This window comes from Chiloscyllium plagiosum, unplaced genomic scaffold, assembly GCF_037043375.1.
Source record: "Chiloscyllium plagiosum isolate Xiang-an unplaced genomic scaffold, Cpla_swu_hap1 HiC_scaffold_40, whole genome shotgun sequence".
Taxonomy (NCBI): Eukaryota; Metazoa; Chordata; class Chondrichthyes; order Orectolobiformes; family Hemiscylliidae; genus Chiloscyllium; species Chiloscyllium plagiosum.
Genome location: NW_028270178.1, coordinates 22,767,453 through 22,789,650, shown reverse-complemented (window position 1 = coordinate 22,789,650; position 22,198 = coordinate 22,767,453). Strand labels below are relative to the sequence as shown.

Genomic DNA, 22,198 nt, shown 5'->3' with positions numbered 1-22,198 from the left:
GAGGCCAAGCTTGGGGGCCTAGCAGAAGGAGGGGAGTCAGCAACAGGAGAAATTGAGGCTCAGGATGAGGGGCCTAGCTGAAGGAGGGGAGTCAGCAACAGGAGAAATTGAGACCCAGGATGAGGGGCCTAGCAGAGGGAGAGGAGTTGGCAACAGGAGAAATTGAGGCCCAGGATGAGGGGCCAGCAGATGGAGGGGGGTCGGCAACAGGAGAAATTGAGGCCCAGGATGAGGGGCCAGCAGAGGGAGGGGAGTTCTGGTTTAACAGCCGCAGCTTCAGATGGTCTGCTGATTGGGAAAACAAATCAAACAGGGAAGTGACGTGTTGATTGGTTTGGGATTTAAAAATGTGTTTTGTGTTTGGAAGAAGGGATTAATCATAAAACAATAGGATTAAGTGAAAGTCCAGGCCAATATAATAAAGTAACGTCAGCAATGCAGGGTAAGGGAAGTAAAGTTTAGCCTCAAGGAAGTTAGTTAATGGCATCTAAGTGTAATAACTTTTCTTTCGAAAACAAAGGGGGTAACTAAGGGGCTTAAAGGAAGTGAAGGCAGTTGAGTTCACCTTTGTGACATGCTTTCCCTGTGCTCAGTCATGGAAGCTTCAGATGTCCCTGGTGCCCACGAGTGCAGGAAGTGTGTTCGGTTGCAACTCCTGGTGAACCTTATTTCCGAGCTGGAGCTGTGGGTGAATTCACCATGGAACAGTCTGTCATGGAGAGAAGGTGCAGATTGAACAGGGCATAATGGACCACTAGATAGGGTAGAGGAAGATGCAGGGCATGACTCCCCTCTGACCACTTCCCTTCCTAACAGACATTCCGTTTTGGATGCTGAGTGGGGAGATGACGGTGCAGGGGAAAGCGATGGGAGCCAACCCCACAGCGCCCATGGGTGGGTCTGCTGCACAAGAGGTGAGGGTGAAGAATGGCAGGGCTGTGGTGGGGGGGGGGGGGGATTTAATGGTAAGGGGGAACAGAAAGCCTTTCTGTAGCTGCAAACGAGTCTACAGGATGCGGCGTCATCTCCGCAGTTAGGGCGAGAGGGTGAACAGACAAGAGATCGTGGTACGTTTTGGTACCAGCGACATAGTTAGAAAAAAGGAATGATGTCCTGCAGGCAGCATTTTGGGGACTTATATGAAAAGACCCAGATCCAAAAGATATTTCTTGTGCCAAGCGAGTGAATATAGGAATAACAGCTTCACCCAGAGGAGCGCGTGGCTGGGGAGATGGTGCAGGTGGGATGGCTTTCAACTTTTCTGGGACATTGGGACTGTTTTTGGAGGCAGTGGAAGGTGTATAAGAGGGACTGGTTACTCCTGAACTGGAATGGGGGCAGCGTTCTTTCAGGGAAGTTTGTTAGTCTCTTAGGAAGGGTTTAAACTGACCTGACAAGGAAAGGGGTTAGGATTCTAGAGAGAATGATCAGCAAGGGGAGATCAGATTAGATTAGATTAGATTACTTACAGTGTGGAAAGAGGCCCTTCGGCCCAACTAGTCCGTACCAACCCTCAGAAGAGTTCCGCACCGACCCTCCGAAGAGTAACCCACCCAGACCCATTTCCCCCCAACTAATGCACCTAACTCTATGGGCAATTTAGCATGACCAATTCACGTAACCTGCACATCTTTGTGACTGTGGGAAGAAACCGGAGCACCTGGAGGAAACCCACGCAGACACGGGGAGAACGTGCAAACTCCACACAGTCGCCCGAGGCTGGAATCGAACCTGGGTCTCTGGTGCTGTGAGGCAGCAGTGCTAAGCACTGAGCCACCATGGAGATGAGCAGCCAAAGTTGGAAGAGGCAGCAAGTGGGTGAAGAAGGAACACACATTATTTGCCAGTTAAGGAACAAGGGAGTTCGCCGCAGTTGGACAGTATTGATTTAATGCTAGAAATCTGTGGAGCAACTCAGATTTGAAGCACAAATGAAAACATTGCTATCGCTGGCACATGTTTGCGAGAGAGAGGCAGAGGAGAATGATTAAAAAAAACACGCGAGGCATTTAATGTGATTTGCATATGGAGAGTGAATGGTCAGTGAAATGGTTAGATGTGGATGCTGTGACAATGTTTGAAAGACGTGTGTGTGTGTGTATATATATCTGTAATACTTACACTGCCCAGCAGAGGGAGGTCATGCTGTGTCTATCTGTCTGTGTGCGTGTGTGTAACATCTCCCTGATCTGACCTTCAGATATCACCAGACCCCCAGCGATGTGGTTACCTCTTAACTGTCCTCTGGCCAAAGCCCATTTAGGGATGGATAATAATAAATGCAGGCTTGGCCAAAGATGTCTACATCCTGTGAATGAAGAATAAAAATATCTATCAATTCCTCTCCACAGATATGGCCAAACATGCTGAGATTTTCCAGGGTTATTTTTGGTTCATATTCAGCTGCTTCCAAGGTAATAATTTCCTGTTGGGTAAAGTGCAGCAAGACAGACAAAACGTTGAAGCCGGTTTCTGCTTGGAACTTCCTGAAGGTGTTTTTGGACAAACATTTGAGGACTCATTCATTTACTGGGACTGGGCTCGGGGTCATTAACCTCTGTGGGTCACAGTCACTGGGGATCCTGAGACTGAATCCTACAAAGAGGGGGAGTGTGACAGTGGAGGAGAGAGGGGGCGAGAGTGGCATGTGGCTGATGGTTCGGACTACTGCCACCCAGTGCTCTGGTTTCCTCCCACAGTCCAAAGATGTTCAGGTTAGCAGTAAATGGAGCATAAGAGGGGAAGAGAGTGGGTGGGTTACTCTTCAGAGGGTCAGTGTGGACTTATTGGGCTGAAGGGCCTGTTTCCACACTCCAGAGATTCAAAGAGGAGAAAGGAGATGGAGGAGAGGAAGAAGGAAAGAAGAGAGGGGAAGGAGGGGGCGGGGTTGGGAGGAGGGAAAAGGGAGACTGACACAGGTAAACAGAGCCTAACGCGGGTAAGGAGAGCCCAAAGTGGGTAAAGCGAGCCCAACATGGCGGTGAAGGAGGTTCCTCTGCCAGCCTCCTTCAGTAAAGGTGAAGCCTAGGCCTACAATACACCTTTCTCATCCTAATACATCAATGGTCTGGAAGAGGGAATTGTTGGTCTGATCAGTAAGTTTGCAGATGACACGAAGATTGGTGGAGTAGCAGAAAGCATAGGGGATGTCAAAGAATACAGGAGAATATAGAAAGAGTTGGGCGGAGAAGTTGCAGATGGAGTTCGATTCAGGCAAGTGTGAGGTGATGCATTTTGGGAAATCTAATTCTAGAGCCAACTATACTGTAAACGGAAGAGCCTTGGGAAAGGTTGGTGAGCAGAGAGATCTGAGAGTTCACGTCCATTGTACCCTGAAGGTGGTTGCATATGTGGATAGAGTGGTCAAGAAGGCATATAGTATGCTTGCCTTCATCAGCTGGGGTATTGAGTATAAGAGCTGGCAGGTCTTGTTCAAACTGTACCCAACGTTGGTTCAGCCACATTTAGAACACTGTGTATAGTTCTGTTCACCACTTACCAAAAGGATGTGGACACTTTGGAGAGGGTGCAGAGAAGGTTTATAAGGATGTTGCCTGGTATGGAAGGTGCTGGCTATGAAGAGAGGTTATGTAGATTAGGATTATTTTCATTAGGAAAAAGGAGATTTGGGAAGGGGGGGGGGGGGGGGGAACCTGATTGAGGTCTACAAAGTCCTGAAAGGTATAGAAAGAGTGGGTCGAGATATACTTGATTCAATAATGAGAGGTCACATGTTCAAAGTGAGAGGTGAAAAGTTTAAGGGGGAATACATATGGAAAGTACTTTACACAGAGGGTAGTGGGTGTCTGGAACGCGTTGCCAGCAGACGTAGTAGAGGCATGCACAGTAGATTCATTTAAGATGCATCTGGACAGATGCATGAGTAGGTGGGGAGCAGAGGGATACAGGTCCTCAGGAACTGGGTGATAGGTTAGACAGTGGATTTGAATTGGCTCAGGCTTGGAGGCCCGAAGGTCCTGTTCCTGGGCTGTAAATTTTCTTTGTTCTTTGTTTTAATGATGCTGTCAGGCTGAGCTCCAGACACCAGACTATACTCGGTCTACAATGCCAATTTCATCATTGCTCTGGCAACGGTGCACAGTCTATTCGATTTGTGATTGAGTTTTACTTTCATCCGAAATGTCCCCATTCCCTCAGCAGAATCTCTTCCATTGTCCCACCTGTGTCCTTGATACACGCATGGACCACGATGTTTCATTCATTCTTGGAATATGGGGCATGATTGACCCAGAATCCAGAGACCCAGGTAATCTTCTGGGAGCTGGGTTCGAATCCTGTGACGGTGGAATTCAAATTCAGCAAAATTAAGAGTCTCGTATTGATCGCGAAACAATTGCCAATTGTTGGAAAAACCCATCTGCTTCACGAGGAAAGGAAACTGCCATCCTGACCTGGTCTGGCCTAGTCATGACTCCAGATCTACAGCAATGTGAATCATAGATTCCCTACGGTGTAGAGACAGGCCTTTTGTCCCAAAAGGTCCACACTGACCCTCCGGAGAGTAACCCGCGCAGACCCATTCCCGACCGTATTGCCGTACATTTACCCTTGACCAACGAGCCTAACCTACACATCCCTGAATTAGCATGGCTAATTCACCCAACCTGCATCTATTTGGATTGTAGACAGAAACCGTAGGAAACCCACGCAGACATGGAGTGAGGGAGGGGGGGAAAGAATGTGCAAATTCTTCACAGACAGTCTGTCCAAGGCTGGAATCGAACCCTGGCGCTGTGAGGCAGCAGTGCTAACCACTGAGCCACCCTGCCACCACTTAACTCTTAGCCTTGACTCTCAACTGTCCTCTGGGTAATTAGGGATGGGGCAATAAATGCGGCCTAACCAGTGAAGCCGGGGTTCAGTGTTCTTCAGTTTTTTTGGTGGCGGTTGGGGTGGGAGGAGTGACCAGAGGCCCGATGGGAAGGTAAATTTAAAGTATATAAAAGCTTACCTCGTGTATAGGCGGAGCACATGCTGAGCAGGAGCAGACACGGGATTGCTGGGTAGGTGAGGCTTCATATTTGGGTGGTTGCTTTACCCGAAACATTACTCAGGTCGTGTCTCCCACCCGTCCTCCTCCTCCTCTTCCCCTAACCAAACAAAAAGATTCTGTGCACCAGATTGGTCAGGTGAACAGTTTGCTTTTGTTTTAGATTTTCAGTAGTCTTGTTGGGAATTTGATTTAGTGGGGATGGAGGTTCAGGCAGTGGAATGTTCCTCCAGCAGAATGTGGGAGGTAAGGGTCACCACTAGTGTCCCTGCTGACTGCATCTGCGGGAAATGCACCCAACTCCAGCTCCTCGAAAACCACGTTAGGGAACTGGAGCTGGAGCTGGATGAACTTCGGGTCATTCGGGAGGCAGAGGGGGTTATTGAGAGGAGTTACAGGGAGGTAGCCACACCTCAGGTAAAAGAAGAAGGCAGATGGGTTACAGTCAGAGGACAGAAAGGGAACCAGCAGGCAGTGCAGGGATCCCCTGTGGCTGTTCCCCTCAACAATAAGTGTACCGTTTTGGATATTGTTGGGGGTGGGACTTACCAGGGGTAAGCAATAGGGGGACAGAGTCTGTCCCTGCTGCTCAGAAGGTAAGGGGAAGAGGAGCAGAGCATTAGTCATTGGGGACTCCATAGTTAGAGGAACAGATAGGAGGTTCTGTGGGAATGAGAGAGACTCACGGTTGGTATGTTGTCTCCCAGGCGCCATGGTTCGTGATGTCTATGATCGTGTTTTCAGGATCCTTGAGGGGGGGGGGGGGGGGGGGGGAGCAGCCGCAAGTCATGGTCACTTTAGACACCAAAAACATAGGTAGAAAGAGTGATGGGGATTTAAGGCAGAAATTCAGGGAGCTAGGGTGGAAGCTTAGAGCTAGAACAAACAGATTTATTATCTCTGGTTTGTTGCCTATGTCACGTGTTAGTGAAGGGAGGAATAGGGAGAGAGAGGAGTTGAACATGTGGCTACAGGGATGGTGCAGAAGGGAGGGTTTTGGATTCTTGGATAATTGGGGCTCTTTCTGGGGTAGGTGGGACCTCTACAAACAGGACGGTCTTCACCTGAACCAGAGGGTCCCAGTATCCTGGGGAGGGGAGGTGGTGGAATTTGCCAATGGTCTTCGGGTGGGTTTAAACAAATTTAACAGGGGGATGGGAACCTAAATTGTAGTTCGAGTATATAGGAGGCTGAGAGTAGTGAGGTCAGAAATAAGGTTTCAAGGTCGCACGAAGGCACTGGCAAGTAAGAAGCTGGTTTGAAGTGTGTCTACTGCCACGCCAGGAGCATCCGGAATAAGGCGGGTGAACTTGCAGCATGGATTGGTACCTGGGATTTCGATGTTGTCGCCATTTCAGAGAAATGATTTGGATGCGAGCATAAGAGGTACAGTTAGTAAGTTTGCAGATGAAACCAACATTGGAGGTGCAGTGGACAACAAAGAGGGTTACCTCAGATTACAAGATCTGGAGCAGATGGGCCAATGGGCTGAGATGTAGCAAATGGAGTTTAATTGAGCTAAATGCGAGGTGCTGCACTTTGGGAAAGCAAATCTTAGCAGGACTTATACACTTAATGGTAAGGTCCTAGGGAGTGTTGCTGAACAAAGAGACCTTGGAGTGCAGGTTCATAGCTCCTTGAAAGTGGAGTCGCAGGTAGATAGGATAGTGCAGAAAGCATTTGGTATGCTTTCCTTTAATGGTCAGAGTATTGAGTACAGGAGTTGGGAGGTCATATTGTGGCTGTACAGGACATTGGAATATTGTGTGCAATTCTGGTCTCCTTCCTATCGGAAAGATGTTGTGATGTTAGATGTTCAGAAAAGATTTACAAGGATGTTGCCAGGGTTGGAGGATTTGAGCTACAGGGAGAGGCTGAACAGGCTGGGGCTGTTTTTTCTGGGGCATTGGAGGCTGAGGGGTGACCTTATAGAAATTTACAAAATTATGAGGGGCATGGATAGGATAAATAGACAAAGTCTTTTCTAGTCCAGAACTAGAGGGCATAGGTTTAGGGTGAGAGGGGAAAGATATAAAAGAGATCTAAGGGGCAACTTTTTCACGCAGAGGGTGATACGTGTATGGAATGAGCTGTCTAAGAAAGTGGTGGAGGCTGGTACAATTGCAACATTTAACAGGCATTTGGATGGGTATATGGATAGGAAGGGTTTGGAGGGATATGGGCCGGGTGCTGGCAGGCGGGGCTAGATTGGGTTGGGATATCTGGTCGGCATGGATGGGTTGGACCGAAGGGTCTGTTTCCATGCTGTTCATCTCTCTGACTCTATGACTCTATGACAGTGACCCTCTGGAAATAAAGTTAATGCTCCAGGAATAGATAAGGTCATCACTGAAGGGTCAGTGTCCCTGCAATGTCTTCAACCTGTCTGTCACTGGCTTGCTGTCTGTCTACACCGGTGCCTGGAGCAGGATCAGCACGCGGTGTGACAGAGGAAGAAATCCAACAATCTTTCCACCAAATGTGTGACTAGAAGGTTTGATTTCAGTGTTTGGTTTTCGTGAATGCTTCCAAGCTGTCATTTCCAGTTGCTGTATTATCACTGTTGGAATATTCTCTTCTTTAAAAGCAAGTAATTCTGCAAATCCTTCAATAATTAAGGCAGGAGAGTGAAAACAGACCCTTCGGTCCAACCCGTTCATGCCGACCAGATAGCCCAACCCAATCTAGGCCATTCACATCATGGTTATATGTAACAAATGGGAAAGTGGTGTCACTCAGTGAGAGTTAGCACCCAGCACACTCCTGAGGAGACAGTTAGTTTGTACAGTTCCACCAGAACCCAGGGTGTTGTGCTCAATGGTCCGTTTATGGGCTCTCCCCTCACTTCTCTCTCCCTGGAGCTGTTGGATTGTGGAGTCAGATTCCAGGAAAACATAAGCCCAGAAATCTCTGAGGGAAGGCTATTGGGCAGAGGATCTCAGCTGCGAAACCCAGCCTCCTTTTCACTCATAGAATTCCCTACAAAGCGTGGGCACAGGCCATTCGGCTCATTGAGTCCATACTGACCCTCTGAAGAGCATCTACCCCCACCCTGCCGTCCCGCCACACCCCCCCCCCCGCCCCCCCAATACCCGAGCCTCTACTCAATCGCTGTAACCTTGCATTCCCCATGGCTAACCCACCTCGCCTGCACATCCTGAGCAATTTATCATGGACAATCCACCTAACTTGCACATCTTTGGACTGTGCGAGGAAACCCACACAGACCCAGAGAGAATGTGCAAACTCCACACAGGCAGTTGTCTGAGGCTGGGATTGAACCCAGATCCCTGATGCTGTGAGGCAGCAGTGCTAACCACTGAGCTACTGGTATGCAGCACCTACATGGATTCACCCCCCACCCCCTCCCAGCAGGGTTACTGGGCACTGGCACTGAGCAGGAGCCCAGAGTAATCTACCCCAAAGACCCAGGAATACTGAGTGTAACTGTTAGTGTCCCATTCCATCCTGAGCCTCACTCTGGCTCCTTCCTGTCTGTGTTTGTACCCACTGGGGCTAACTCTTACTGAGTGGCGCCATTTTCCCTATTTGTTCAATACAACCGTGATGTGAATAATCAATGATCTTCTCACTCTCCTGCATTAATTAATGAAAAATTTGCAGGATTACTTGCTTTTCAAGAAGAGAATATTCCATCAGTGATGGTATAGCACTTGGAAATGACAGAACATTGATCGTCAGATATCCTGCAGAAACCACACTGAGAGGCCTGGGAAGGGGGAAATCTATCAGGCTGAGTCAGTAGTTAAGAAGGCAAATGCAATGTTGGCATTTATTTTGAAAGGACTTGAATATTAAAGCAGGGATGTACTTTTGAAGCTCTATAAACTCTGATAAGACCACAGTTGGAGTATTGTGCGCAGTTTTGGGGCAGCACGCTGGCCCAGTGGTTAGCACTGCTGCCTTCCAGTGCCAGAGACCCTGCTTCGAGCCCAGCCTCAGGCGACTTGTGGAGTTTGCACGTTCTCCCCGTGTCTGCGTGGATTTCCTCCGGGTGCTCCGGTTTCCTCCCACAATCCAAAGATGTGCAGGTTAGGTGAATTGGCCATGGTAAATTGCCCGTAGTGTTAGATGAAAGGGTAAATGTAGGGGAATGGGTCTGGGTTGCGCTTCGGCGGGTCGGTGTGGACTTGTTGGGCCGAAGGGCCTGTTTCCACACTGTAAGTAATCTAATCTAATCTAATTTGCCCATAATGTTCAGGGTAGGTGCATTAGTCAAGGGTAAATTCAGAGCAATAGGTCTGGGTGGGCTATTCTTCAGAGAGTTGGTGTGGACATGTTGGGCCGAAGGGCCTGTTTCCACACTATATGGATTCAAAGATATCTCAGCGGAGGTTCACGAGAATGGTCCCAGGAATGAAAAGCTTAACATATGAGGAACATTTGAGGACTTGGTGAAGGTTAGAAGGATGGTGGGGGGGTGGGGGGAGGTCTAATTGAAATTAAGACTAATGAATGGCCTGAACAGAGAAACTTTTGGGAAGATGTTTCCATCGGTAAGAGAGAGTAGGACCTATGGGCATTGCCTTCGAGTAAAGTTTAGACCAGAGATAAGGATAAACCTCTTCAGAATGCTGAATCTATGGAATTAATTGTCACAGAAGGATTTGGAGACCAGGTCGTTGTGTATATTTAAGACTGAGATAGCTAGGTTCTTGATTGTCAAGGGGATCAAGGTATACGCGGAGAAAGTGGGAGATTGGGGTTGAGAAGCTTAACAGTCATGATTGAACGGTGGAGCAGACTCGATGGGCTGAATGGCCTATTGTCTTCTGGTTTTATGGTCAGTCTCTGAGCTCATAATGATACGTCCACTTAGCTCGGGCGGGCAAGTGGGAAATGGCCAATAGGAATTCAATCTGGAGCATGGGGCCGAAGAATCACCTGGGGGGGTCACATGATGATAGCACTGATGTTTATAACTTCCAGTGTTCACACGTTCACTCTCAGCCCAGTTCGGAGTTCCTGCAAAGACTCCCAAGAGTCTTTCTTCATTTGGAGTGAACTTACTTCCCCATAATCTGAAACACAATAAGCAGAAATTAAAAAGAGATGGGAAATGGGGTATTACTCACAGGGAGACTGGGGTTAGCATTCGGTCATTGATACAAAAGAATATTGAATCCAATCGCGATTTGATTTCTAATACGAAAGAGGCTCATAAACACTCTCTCAATCTGCTACAGACTCCTGCAGTTCTCTATGAGACGCAGCAATGAGGCGACAGAATTGCCAGTTAAGGTGTTTAATGGGAGGTACAACTCGTTCACTGCCTGGTTTGTCTTGAGAGCAATTAAGAGAAAGTGAGGACTGCAGATCAGAGCCGAAAGTGTGGTGCTGGTAAAGCACAGCAGGTCAGACAGCATCCAAGGAGCGGAGAATTGATGTTTTGGGCATCAGCCCTTCATCAGGAATGGGGGAATGGTTGAGCAGGGTCTGAGTGGAGTGCATTGGGCGGAGCCTGTGGGGGGGTGGGTGGGGCCTGAGGAGGAAGGCGTGGCCTGAATGGAGGGTTGGGTGGGGCCTGAGGAGGAAGGCGCGGCCTGAGGGAGGGTTGGGTGAGGCCTGAGGAGGAAGGCGTGGCCTGAAGGCGAGGGTTGGGTGAGGCCTGAGGAGGAAGGCGTGGCCTGAAGGGGAGGGTTGGGCAGGGCCTGAGGAGGAAGGCGTGGCCTGAAGGGGAAGGTTGGGCAGGGCCTGAGGAGGAAGGCGCAGCCTGAAGGGGAGGGTTGGGTAGAGCCTGAGGAGGAAGGTATGGCCTGAAGGCGAGGGTTGGGTGAGGCCTGAGGAGGAAGGCGCGGCCTGAGGGAGGGTTGGGTGAGGCCTGAGGAGGAAGGCGTGGCCTGAAGGCGAGGGTTGGGTGAGGCCTGAGGAGGAAGGCGTGGCCTGAAGGGGAGGGTTAGGCAGGGCCTGAAGGGAGATGGGGTCCAGAATGTGTTGCTGGAAAAGCACAGCAGGTCAGGCAGCATCTCAGGAGCAGGAGAATCGACGTTTCAGGCATCAGCCCTTCATCAGGAACGCTGTCTTGACAGCAATGTCAAGTTTCTCAGCACCAAGATCTGAGAAGCTGGCAGTACGTAGCGAAAGAAAGAATACATATCAAAGATTATGAATCACACCATTACTGACAATCGTAAAGTGTGGGGTATTGTGTAACAGTAAACTGAAGACAACATTAGGTGGTGGAATGTCCCAGACCCTGAGTGACATGGACTAGAGTATCCACTCTGGGAGAATCCCATCAGAACTCAAACAGTGACATGATTAGATTCCCCAGCGGTTTGGATACAGGCCCTTTGGCCCTTTGGCCCAACAAGTCCACACCGACCCTCCACACCCACCCAGACCCATTTCCCTCTGACTAATGCACCTAACACTATGGACAATCTAGCATGGCCAATTGAACTGACCTGCACATCTTTGGACTGTGGGAGGAAACCAATACAAACGCAGGGAGAATGTGCAAACTCCACACAGGCAGTTGCCCAAGGCTGGAATTGAACCTGGATGCCTGGCGCTGTGAGGCAGCAGTGCAAACCACTGAGCCACCGTGCCGCCACATTGACTACAACATGTCACATTTTCCCAATGAGTTGGTTGTTGTATTTATTCACAGGTTGTGGGCGTTACTGGCTGGGCCCGTGTTTATTGCCCGGCCAGAGTTGCCCCCCTCGAGAAATTGGGGGGTGAGCTGCCTTCTTGAACTGCTGCAGACCATGTGCTGTAGGTAGACTCACAATGCCTTTAGGGAAGGAATTCCGGGATTTTAACCCAGCCACACTGAAAGAAGATCAATATATTTCTAAGCCAGAAGGTTGAGTGGCTTTTCTTTAAAATTCATTCACACGATGAGGGCATTGCTGGCTAAGCCAGCATTTATTGCCCTTCGCTAATTGTCCAAAGTGTAGTTAAGTGTCAACCGCATTGCTGTGGGTCTGGAGTCATATGTAGGCCAGACCAGGAAAGGATGGCAGTTTCCTTCCCTGAAGGTCATTAGTGATCCAGATGGGTTTTTCCAACTATCGGCAATTGATTCATGGTCGTCATTAGTGTTCTTAATTTCAGATGTTCATTGAATTCTATTTCCACCGTCTTTTGTAATGGGATTCAAACATTGGCTGGGAGACTGGAAGGGCTTTTGTCCAAAACATTGATTTTTCTGCTCCTCGGATGCTGCCTGACCTGCAGTGCTTTTCCAATCTTGATTCCAGATTAACGGTCTAGCGATAATATCACGAGACCATTGCCTGCACTTGGAGGGGAGCTTGAAAGTGGCTGTGTTCCCATGTATCTACTGCTCTTGTCCTTCTAGATGGAAGTGGTCATGGGTTTGGAAGGTGCTGTCTGAGGATCTTTGGTGAATTTCTGCAGATACTGAGCGTTGGAGGGAATGGATGTTTGTGGTGCCAATCAGGCTTTGTCCTGGATAGTGTTAATCTTGTAGAGTCATACAGTCATACAGCACAGAAACAGCCCCTTTAGTCCAACTAGTCCATGCCAAACATAATCCCAAACTAAACTAGTCCCACTTGCCCACTGTGGCCCATATCCCTCTAAACCTTACAATGTTGTTGGAGGGCCAGGAGTAACAATGAGATTCTCACTAAAGAGCAGCAAAAAGCATCAATGGAACTGATGATAGCTGACAACCTGTCCTGATCTTCCCATGGTAGTTGCAATAGTCAAGGAAGCACAGCAACGCCTCTTCTTCCTCAGGCGGCTCAGGGAATTTGACACGTCCATAAGAACCCTCACCAACTTCTACTGATGCACCACTGAATGATCCTCAGACAGCACATTCCAAGCCCACGAACACTTCCGTCTAGAAGGACGAGGAGAGCAAGTAACACCGTCCGCCACAAGTTCCCCTCCAAGGCACTCACCATTCTGACTGGAAATATATTGGCCCTTCCTTCAGATTGTCCGTCAGAATCCCAGGATGCTCTAGCTGAACGTGTGTCTGTATGGATGCTCCCAGACACAATGCAGTGCAATGATTGAAGAGGGAAGCTCATCGCCACCTGCTAAAAAGGCAGCGAGGGATTGATAATAAATATTGGCCAGTCAGCACGATTACATGGAATTGTAGGAGGGTCACTTTGAGAAGTGTTTACCTCTCGTTCTACCTCACTCTCAACTGTCATCTCTCACTGACATATTCAATCTTCCTTCTCCTCTTCCCCACCATGATGCCTTTTCAAAATGCTATGTGTTCAAGGTTTACGTGAAGATTTGTAGGTCGGGTGATGTTTGCCATGGTTATGGGTATGTTTGCCGAGCTGGGAATTGATTTGCAGACATTTCGTCCTCTGTCTGGGTGACATTTTCAGTGCTTCAGAGTCTCATTGTAGCAAAGCACTGAAGATGCCACCGAGACAGTCCGCAAATCACCTTCCCGGCTCGGCGAACATACCCACAAGCCTGGCAGGTTTATGTGTCCTAATTGATTCTTATTTGTAAACAATTGTCAGTCACTTTAAATTAGATTAGATTCTGTACAGTGTGGAAACAGGCCCTTCGGCCCAGCCTGTCCACACTGACCCTCCGAAGAGTAATCCAACCAGACCCACTTCCCTCTGACTAATGCACCTAACACTATGGGCAATTTAGCATGGCCAATTCACCCTGACCTGCACATCTTTGGACTGTGGGAGGAAACCGGAGCACCCAGAGGAAACCCAGCCGACATGGGGAGAATGAGCAAACTCCACATAGACAGTCAACCAAGGCTGGAATCAAACCTGGGACCCTGGTGCTGTGAGGCAGCAGTGCTAACCACTGAGCCACCGTGCCGTTACCACCTCCCTTGACTACTTTGCATGGGCCTCTGAAATTTCCTTTCCAAGATTCACCTTATCCAAACTACACCATGTCTTTGTAAAGTCTTGGGCTGAAAGATGTGTTGCTGGAAAAGCGCAGCAGGTCAGGCAGCATCCAAGGAGCAGGAGAATCGATGTTTTGGGCGTAAGCCCTTCTTCAGGGAACGTCGATTCTCCTGCTTCTTGGATGCTGCCTGACCTGCTGCACTTTTCCAGCAACACATTTTTCAGCTCTGATCTCCAGCATCTGCAGTCCTCACTTTGCCCTTTGTTATGTCTTGGCCCTGTACAATGCTTGTTTATCGATGCCTGCATTATTCTTATATGGCCTACCATTAGAATTTCATATGCTCCTCCCAATGCCTCCTTCCTCTATCTGGGCCAAACGCTATTTAATGAGCACCGTCTTTTCTTTGTTGGCCACTCTATGAGGATACCTCCACTTACACATCAGAACTCTTGTTTTAAAAATAGTCCCAGTCTGGATCTTCTCCAGCCTCAGATTCAGCATGAGCTGTCCATGTTCACTCCTATAACTCTAGATCAGCATTCAAATCACACAGACTTATTAAACACTTCTTCTGAATTATCTCCAAGGTTTAATATAGTTTCAGCGACCCGGTACGACTGTGAACTCTGCCGATAGACTGTATGTAGCCACTGCTCTGGTCACTCCAATCCCCAATGATTTTTCCATCTCTTTGGCCTCAGCTGGACTCTCTGTGATTGGAGGCGTAGCTCTCATCTTCATTCCTAATAAATGATTCCTCTGGAGTAAATAATATTATCCACGGACAATTTCTAAACTTAAAAGTCGCACTCTAATTGGACTTTGTACAATGGAACTGTGTAGAATGTATATGCCTCCATTGCATTTACCAACACTGAATCCTTCCAGACCCTGCGTATTTCAGACATCCTTGTAACCCAGAGTATAGTCACCGGATGTTTACTTTGAAGAAAACATATGTTATCGTCCCTTTAGATCAAAACCCTTCAAATCTCTCATCTTCACTCTGTGTATTTCTTCTACACTCACAGCAGTGCTTATTTCCAGCCTCTGAGTCAGAGTTAAAGATACAATCTTAACTGTGGACTTTTCCTTTAGAGTTACCTCTTTGGACTCATCTTTATGAACGCCATTAATGTCTATCACTCCAAACAACTGTGTCCCACCCTATTACAATTTGGCTCCAGACTTCTGTCTCCACCATCAGTGCCTCCTTCTCCATTCTTTACCCTGGCCACTTGCCTTCCTTTCCCTCCCCCATTTGCTGTCACTCCTGAATACATGAGGGTGACTGAGAAAAGATTTCATTTTATTGATTCGGTCCGAGTCATTAGCCATTATTGCTGCCTGGCTGCCAGTTTCCACCCTTTGGTCCTCATCATAGACTTTTCTAGCGGGAGGTTAATAAATGGGTTCGGCCTCCAACTCTTGTCAAAATGATTCGGCACCGCGGTGGGTCTGGGCCGAGACTCTGGGGAAGTCACCCCCTCAAGTCCAAATCTGCAAACTGCACAGAGTGGATTTTGTCTTACATTCTCCTTTCTTAATTTCTTTTTGTATTATACTATGATGGAAGCACAGTTAATCTGAATTTTCTTTTCAAACTTTATTACTATTATTACTTGGACTGCTGGGCTTCTTATTTTTCTAGTTTTTTTTTTCTTCGCTGAGAGTTTGTACTCAAGAATCTGCAGCTAGGTACCTAAGATGGCACCGTAAGTGGCAATTCCTAAACTTTTCACTGCATTGGTGATGAGCACATGTGACAATAAAGCTATTTCAATTCAAATTTTCCTGTTGAATCCTTTCTAATTCAATACTGGGCAACCTCGATTAGCCAAACGTTGATTATCCGAATTTCGGATAATCCAAACAAGATCTCAAGGTCCCAGTGCTTAGGTAAGCTGTATTACTAGAGCATTCGATTACCCGAACAAAATACTCCCTGCCGGTATCATTCGGATAATTGAAGTTGCCCTCTATAAATTTTCCCTGGCTGATTCTTTCATTTCCAGACGCTTTGCTATTATGCCTCAGGCATTACTTCCTTTGCATGTAATACCGTTTTCTTCACAGCTCAGAAGCAATGTCTTCTGACAGTGAAGCAGAAAGATCTTGTGCTTTACCTGTCAACTGTCCCTGCACAAGCATGTCCACCTCTCTTCTGTCTGATTCTTTTGTCTGAGCATTTTCTCAAATGAAATGAGATATGCCTCCACATTGTTGCCCTGAACTTTGAGTAGGTGCCTGTGCAAACTTTGACTTTTGTTCCTGGACTTCAGATTCCCCACAGTGGAGCCACTGACTTCTCCTGTTTGAGTCATGTGAGTTTAAGTTTACACTTGTGTTCTCTCTCTTCTCTTTCCCTTTGCAATTGTAATTCTAATTTCATCCTTGCCTTCTCTCTCTCTCTTTCTCTGCTCCCTGTTCTTTTGCCTGCTCTTTCCTTCTCTTTATCTATCACCTCTCATTTCTTCGTTCTCTCCTCAAGCTCAAACTCCTTTAACACTTACTGAATATTACCTTATTCTGGGTGATCGATAGAGGACAGATGTCAGAGGTAGGTTCTTTACTCAGAGTAACAAAGTTGTGGAACGTCCTGCTTGGAACAGTAGTAGACTCGCCAACTTTAAGAGCATTAAAATAGCCATTAGACAAACATATGGGTGATAATGTTATAGTGTTGGCTAGATAGCCTTCAGGTCAAGGGCTGAAGGGCCTGTACTGCGCTGTAATATTCTAGGGTCTATGAAGTATCACCATGCAGAGTGCTCAGTCTCTCTTGCATTTCCTCTCAACCCAGAAGCAGTGCTCAGAGCGGAATTATCTTTGCCTTTGTGGCCTCAGCAACGAATAAAAAACCTGAGCTGAGTGTTCATATGTGGCAAGTTCAATATCATCGCAACAAATTTGTAATAATTGGTACGAAACGGTTTAGCCTTCTCTGAGACACGGGAAAAAGAGGCAAGGTAAAATGTTTCCCCTTTATTACGGGCGGTACTGGCTTTCAGGAGGATGTCAATGGCAGTGGGGCAGTTTTACTCAGAGGGCGGGGAATACAGTGCCTTAATAATGGCACCAGGAGAAAAATTCTCAAATCAGGGTGAACATTGTGTGGGCAAGAGTGACACTCTCGCCATGGGTAATGATGAAATGTGCATGTGTGCCATAAGAAAATCTGGAATTGAAAGCAAGTCGTAGAAATAGAGTCATAGAGATGTACATCATGGAAACAGACCCTTCACTCCAACCCATCCATGCCGACCAGATATCCCAACCCAATCTAGTCCCACCCGCCAGCACCCGGCCCATATCCCTACAAACCCTTCCTATTCATATACCCATCCAAATATCTTTTAAATGTTGTAATTGTACCAGCCTCCACCACTTCCTCTGGCAGCTCATTCCATACACGTACCACCCTCTGTTTGAAAAGGTTGCCCCTTAGGTGTCTTTTATATCTTTTCCCTCTCACCCTAAACCTATGCCCTCTAGTTCTGGACTCCCCGACCCCAGAGAAAAGACTTTGCCTGTGTACCCTATCCATGCCCCTCATAATTTTGTAAACCTCTATAAGGTCATCCCTCAGCCAAAATAGTGACAATGAAACTACCAACCATCTCTTGGAAAGCTAATGCACAGGGCGCCCTCGATTATCCGAACAACACGGGCGGGGAGTGTTTTGTTCAGATAATCAGATGTTCAGATAACACAGTTTACTCAAGCATCGGGACATTGAGACCATGTTCGGATAATCCGAAATTTGGATAATTGGTGTTCGGATAACCGAGGTTGCACTGTAGTTCACAAGTGATCCTAAAGAAAGGGTATCTTTATCTGGTGGGTCTTTACCTGCTGGGTCTATGTGCGACCTGGCACATGGTAATGCGGTTGACACTTCCAGCTATCATTGGCAACTCGAGATGGGCAGGACTTGTTGGTTACGCTCACATACCATGAAGGGACAGAAAAGAAGCCATGTTTTTGTGAGGTGAGGATCACATGAGGTAAAAAATGAAGTCAAATTGCTGTTGCGCTGCATTAGCCACCCTGAAAGTCATGTTGAAAGAACAGATTGCAAAACGGTTTGTGTCAAGAGTGACAAACTGGAGCTCAATCAAACCTATCCGGAAGATGGGGCAGGAAAGTAGCTGTAATAAGAACATAAGAGCAAGGAACAGGAGGAGGCCATTCAGCCCCTGCTCCGCCATTCAATACAATCATGGCTGATCTCACCTCAGCTTCAACTCCATTTTCCTTTCCCTATCCCCTTAACACTTCAACCTGTTACTAGTTTAAAATCTGTCTATCTCCTTCTTAAAATTATTCAGTGTTTCAGCATTTCTGCAAGAGTGAATTCCAAAGATTCATGACCCTTTACAGAAGCAATTCTTGCTCACCTCTGTTTTAAATCTGCCACCCTTTAAAACTATATGACCTCCCATTCTAGGCGGGGAGTCACATTCTCTCTTCATCTATTTTGTCAATCCATTGGGAGATAAATTTAAGGTGAAAGGTGGAAGGCATAGGGGGGATGTCATGGGTAGGTTCTTTACCCAGAGAGTGGTGGGGGCATCGAATGCGCTGCCTGTGGGAATGGCAGAGTCAGAATCATTGGTAACTTTTAAGCGGCAATCGGATAGGTACATGGATAGGTGCTTAAGCTAGGACAAATGTTCGGCACAACATCGTGGGCCGAAGGGCCTGTTCTGTGCTGTACTGTTCTATGTTCTATGTTCTATGTTCTTATATACTTCAATAAGGTCTTCTCCCGGCTTCCTAAACTCTAACGAATCTGGGCCTAAACTGTTCAGTCTCCCCTCATGTGATAAACCTTTCATCTTTGGAATTAATCGAGTGGACTTCCTCTGAACTGCAGTCAGTCTTATTCTAGTTATTGCCTCGACTTCAAGAAATGAAGTATGTAAATGGCATTTTATCAATTTGAATTAAGCTTGTCTTCTATATGCCATCGAACTGCTTTATTTCTTAGAAACGTATGGAATTAACTGTCGAACTGGAAGATAAAAGGCTGCAGGATTAGTAGGTATAAAACCGTAACCCTCACCCTAACCTTAAGCATAATTGGCACAGAAACATTCTGTGGTCATAGACCTCCAATCGATGCAGGTATATATTAGGGCAGCACGGATTATCGTAGCAAAGAGCAAACAGCAACAGTCCCGGTGAAATAACTCACAGCAGAATTAGCAACTAAATTTCATGCTGATAACTATTCAAAAGAAAACAAATATTAGCAAAAAATTGATTGCAAATCGAATGATATAGAACGTGTGCAATTCCAAACTGTACAATTCAAGACATAAATCAATCCCCTCAGTTCTCTGAAATTTTGTAACCATCTGCAAAGTGCATTGTCTGGTTTATTAGCAACCCTTTCACATTGCGTAGACGCTGGCGCAACTGTTTAGTCTTTATTATGTAGGAGCACATATCAATACATGGGTGTTCAGTTCATTATTTGCAGTAAACTTAACAAAAGTTACACTGAAATGAAGCAATCAAGAATTGTCCACATAAGCAGGCTCTAACATTGTTGATTTCAAACAAGTAGTTACAGTTCAGAAGAGGTGGTGAAAATGTTGTTCAAAATCCGTGTTTCCAATGGAGAGTGGAGGTGAAACAATGGGTGATGGAAGGGGAAACCTTATAACGTAGCTCACATGCCTAGGCAGTGGTTGCACAATTAAATTCTGGGCCTAAAACACAGAAGATGTGGCGAATTGCAGAAATAGTAAAGTGATCGAGGGTTGGACAAGTTTTCAGAGATTAGCAGTGGTGGAAACAAAGAGGAATATATAAACAAGAATTTGTTTCTTAAATGTAATTGATCCCATGACTGGTCACTCTGGTAAGTCAACAGACATAAGCTGATAAGTGCACAGGACATTTTAGATGCAAAATGTTTCGATGTAGATCCCATGAGAAAGACAACGGTTTTTACTGTGATGCTGCTGCTCCTTTAACAAGGTTATGTTGTCCTTGGTTTTAAAAGACAGAGATTCTGATATAGAGCCATAGAGATGTATAACATGGAAACAGACCCTTCGGTCCAACTTGTCCATGCTGACCAGATATCTCAACACAATCTAGTCCCACCTGCCAGCACCTGGCCCATACCCCTTGTCTGAGTGGATGACCAACAGAGGTTGCCTGAGGGAAAAGGTTTTCAGACATTTTTATTTTAAAAAGCTTGTACAATGAAATGGGTGTGGCCAGTTCTCCCAGTTCAGGGATTTTTCCAGTTTGATTTGGTTTTGAACTGGGGACCCAAAGAAACAGCTGCAGTGAAAATATGTTCCATGCTGATTCTCTCTCCGACACCTCTCTTGTAAGAACATGTGGTATGTTTTTGGGTATGTTGCAGGAAATTGGAACAGCACCATAAAGTTGCGACAGAATCAGTTGGGTTTTCAGGTAGGTTAGGTTATCCTATATTTTGTTCTCATTTTCATTCAGTAGTCTGAAAATACATTCTGATCTGTTTAAAACTGAGTGGTGTGACCAACTGCATCGCTGCTGGAATATCCATTTTACGCCTGCTTAAAACAGCTAGAAAAGTTAGGATCTGGGCTCCTTCCTTGAAATGTTTTGAGGGGGTCTGGCCTGGTCCATAACAATAAACATTTTAGGATTGTAAGTTGTAATTGGCTAGATGGGTGGTACAGAGGCACCTCGTTTATCCGAATATCAATTATCTGTATTTCGGATTATCCAAAGAAGATCTCAATGTCCCGACAGAAACATTATACCAACGATGCATTTCCAACAATGCTCGCGTCTTTTGTTTACTGTGATTAAAAACGATCTTGGCTTACTGAAATGCTGCCAACAACAGTCCTGACATCGATGGGAGCCCAGGAACAGACTCCAAATGACTGACCTCCTGCCCCCTCTCTCTGTCTCTCTCCCCCTTTCTCCCCTACACTTTCCCTGGAGTTCTACCCAGTGGTGTACCCGAAACTCTCCTCCCCCAATAATCTTTCCAACATTGTCCTGTACAGGGCAACGGTAGAACCTGTAAAATGGTTGTGTGTGTGGCTGCGTCTGTGAGAGAGAGTGTGTGTGTGTGTTTTTGTGTGTCTTTGTGTGTGTCTGTGTGTGTCTTTGTGTGTGTCTGTGTGTGTGTGCGTGTGTGTGTGCCTATGTGTATTTGTGTGTCTGTGTGTGTGTGTCTGTGTGTCTGTCGGTATGTGTGTGCTTGTGCGTGTGCATGTGTGTGTCTCTCTGTGTGTGTGTCTGTGTGTCTGTGTCCGTGTGTGTTTTTGTGTGTGCGCCTGTGTGTATTTGCGTGTCTGTGTGTGTGTCTGTCATTATGTGTGTGCCTGTGCGTGTGCATGTGTGTGCCTGTGTGTCTGTGTCTGTGTCTGTGTGTGTTTGTGTGCCTCGTTGTATGTCCCTATGGCTGTCTGTCCCTGTGTCTGTCTGTGTGTGTGTGGGTCTCTGTGTGTGCCTGTGTGTGTGTGTGTTTGTGTGTCTGTGTCTGTGTGTGTGTCTGTCTGTGTGTGTCTGCGTGTGCGTGTGTCTGTGTGTGTGTCAGTGTGTCTCTGTGTCCTTCTGTGTCTGTGTGTGTCAGTGTGTGTGTGTGTGTGTGCGCGCGCTATTTGGAGACTCACCCCCCCAAAAGGCAATAGCAGTCTTATTGTTAGTGTCCCTTCCGACTGCCCCGGAGGAGGGGCGGGGGAGGACGGGTGGGGCACACGTGGGGTTGGTGGCTTGGGGCAGACAGGGGACTGTGTAGGATGGGGTTTGGGGAGGGGGGTGGCGGGTGATTGGTGGGGGCAAATCAGGGTGTGGTGTTGGATGGTACTGGTGGCAGGCGGGGGATGGGGGTGGGGACAGACAGGGGGTGGTGTAGGACGGGGGTTGCGGCTGGGGGTGGGGTTAGATGGGATTGGGAAGGCGGGCCAGGGTGGGGACAGACAGGGGGTGGTGTAGGATGGGGGTGTGGGCAGGGGGCAGGGTTGGATGGGATTGGGGGTGTGGACCAGGGTGGGGGGGGGCAGCCGGGGGAAGGTGTAGGATGGGGGGGGGGCAGGCAAGGGGCGGGGTTGGATGGAATTGGGGATGTGGACCAGGGTGTGGGGGCAGATGGGAGAAGGTGTAGGACGGGGGGGCGGAGTTAGATGGAATGGGGGCAGCGGGCCGGGGTGGGGACAGACAGGGGTGGAATAGGACGGAGGAGGGCGGGCAGAGGGTGGGGTTGGATGGGATTGGGAGGGTGGACCAGGGTGGGGGCAGATGGGGGCAGGGGGGGTCGTGTTGGACGGGATCGGGACGGGCAGGGGTTGGATGGGTTTGGGGGTTGAGGGCAGGGGT

The 22,198-nt window shown here is 47.5% G+C and overlaps 1 protein-coding gene across 1 annotated transcript in view; it reads right to left on the bottom strand.

The window, feature by feature from the left end:
• Positions 1 to 22,198, bottom strand: part of LOC122544135 (uncharacterized) — a 59,203-nt gene that overhangs the window by 1,132 nt on the left and 35,873 nt on the right. The window lies entirely within an intron of this gene.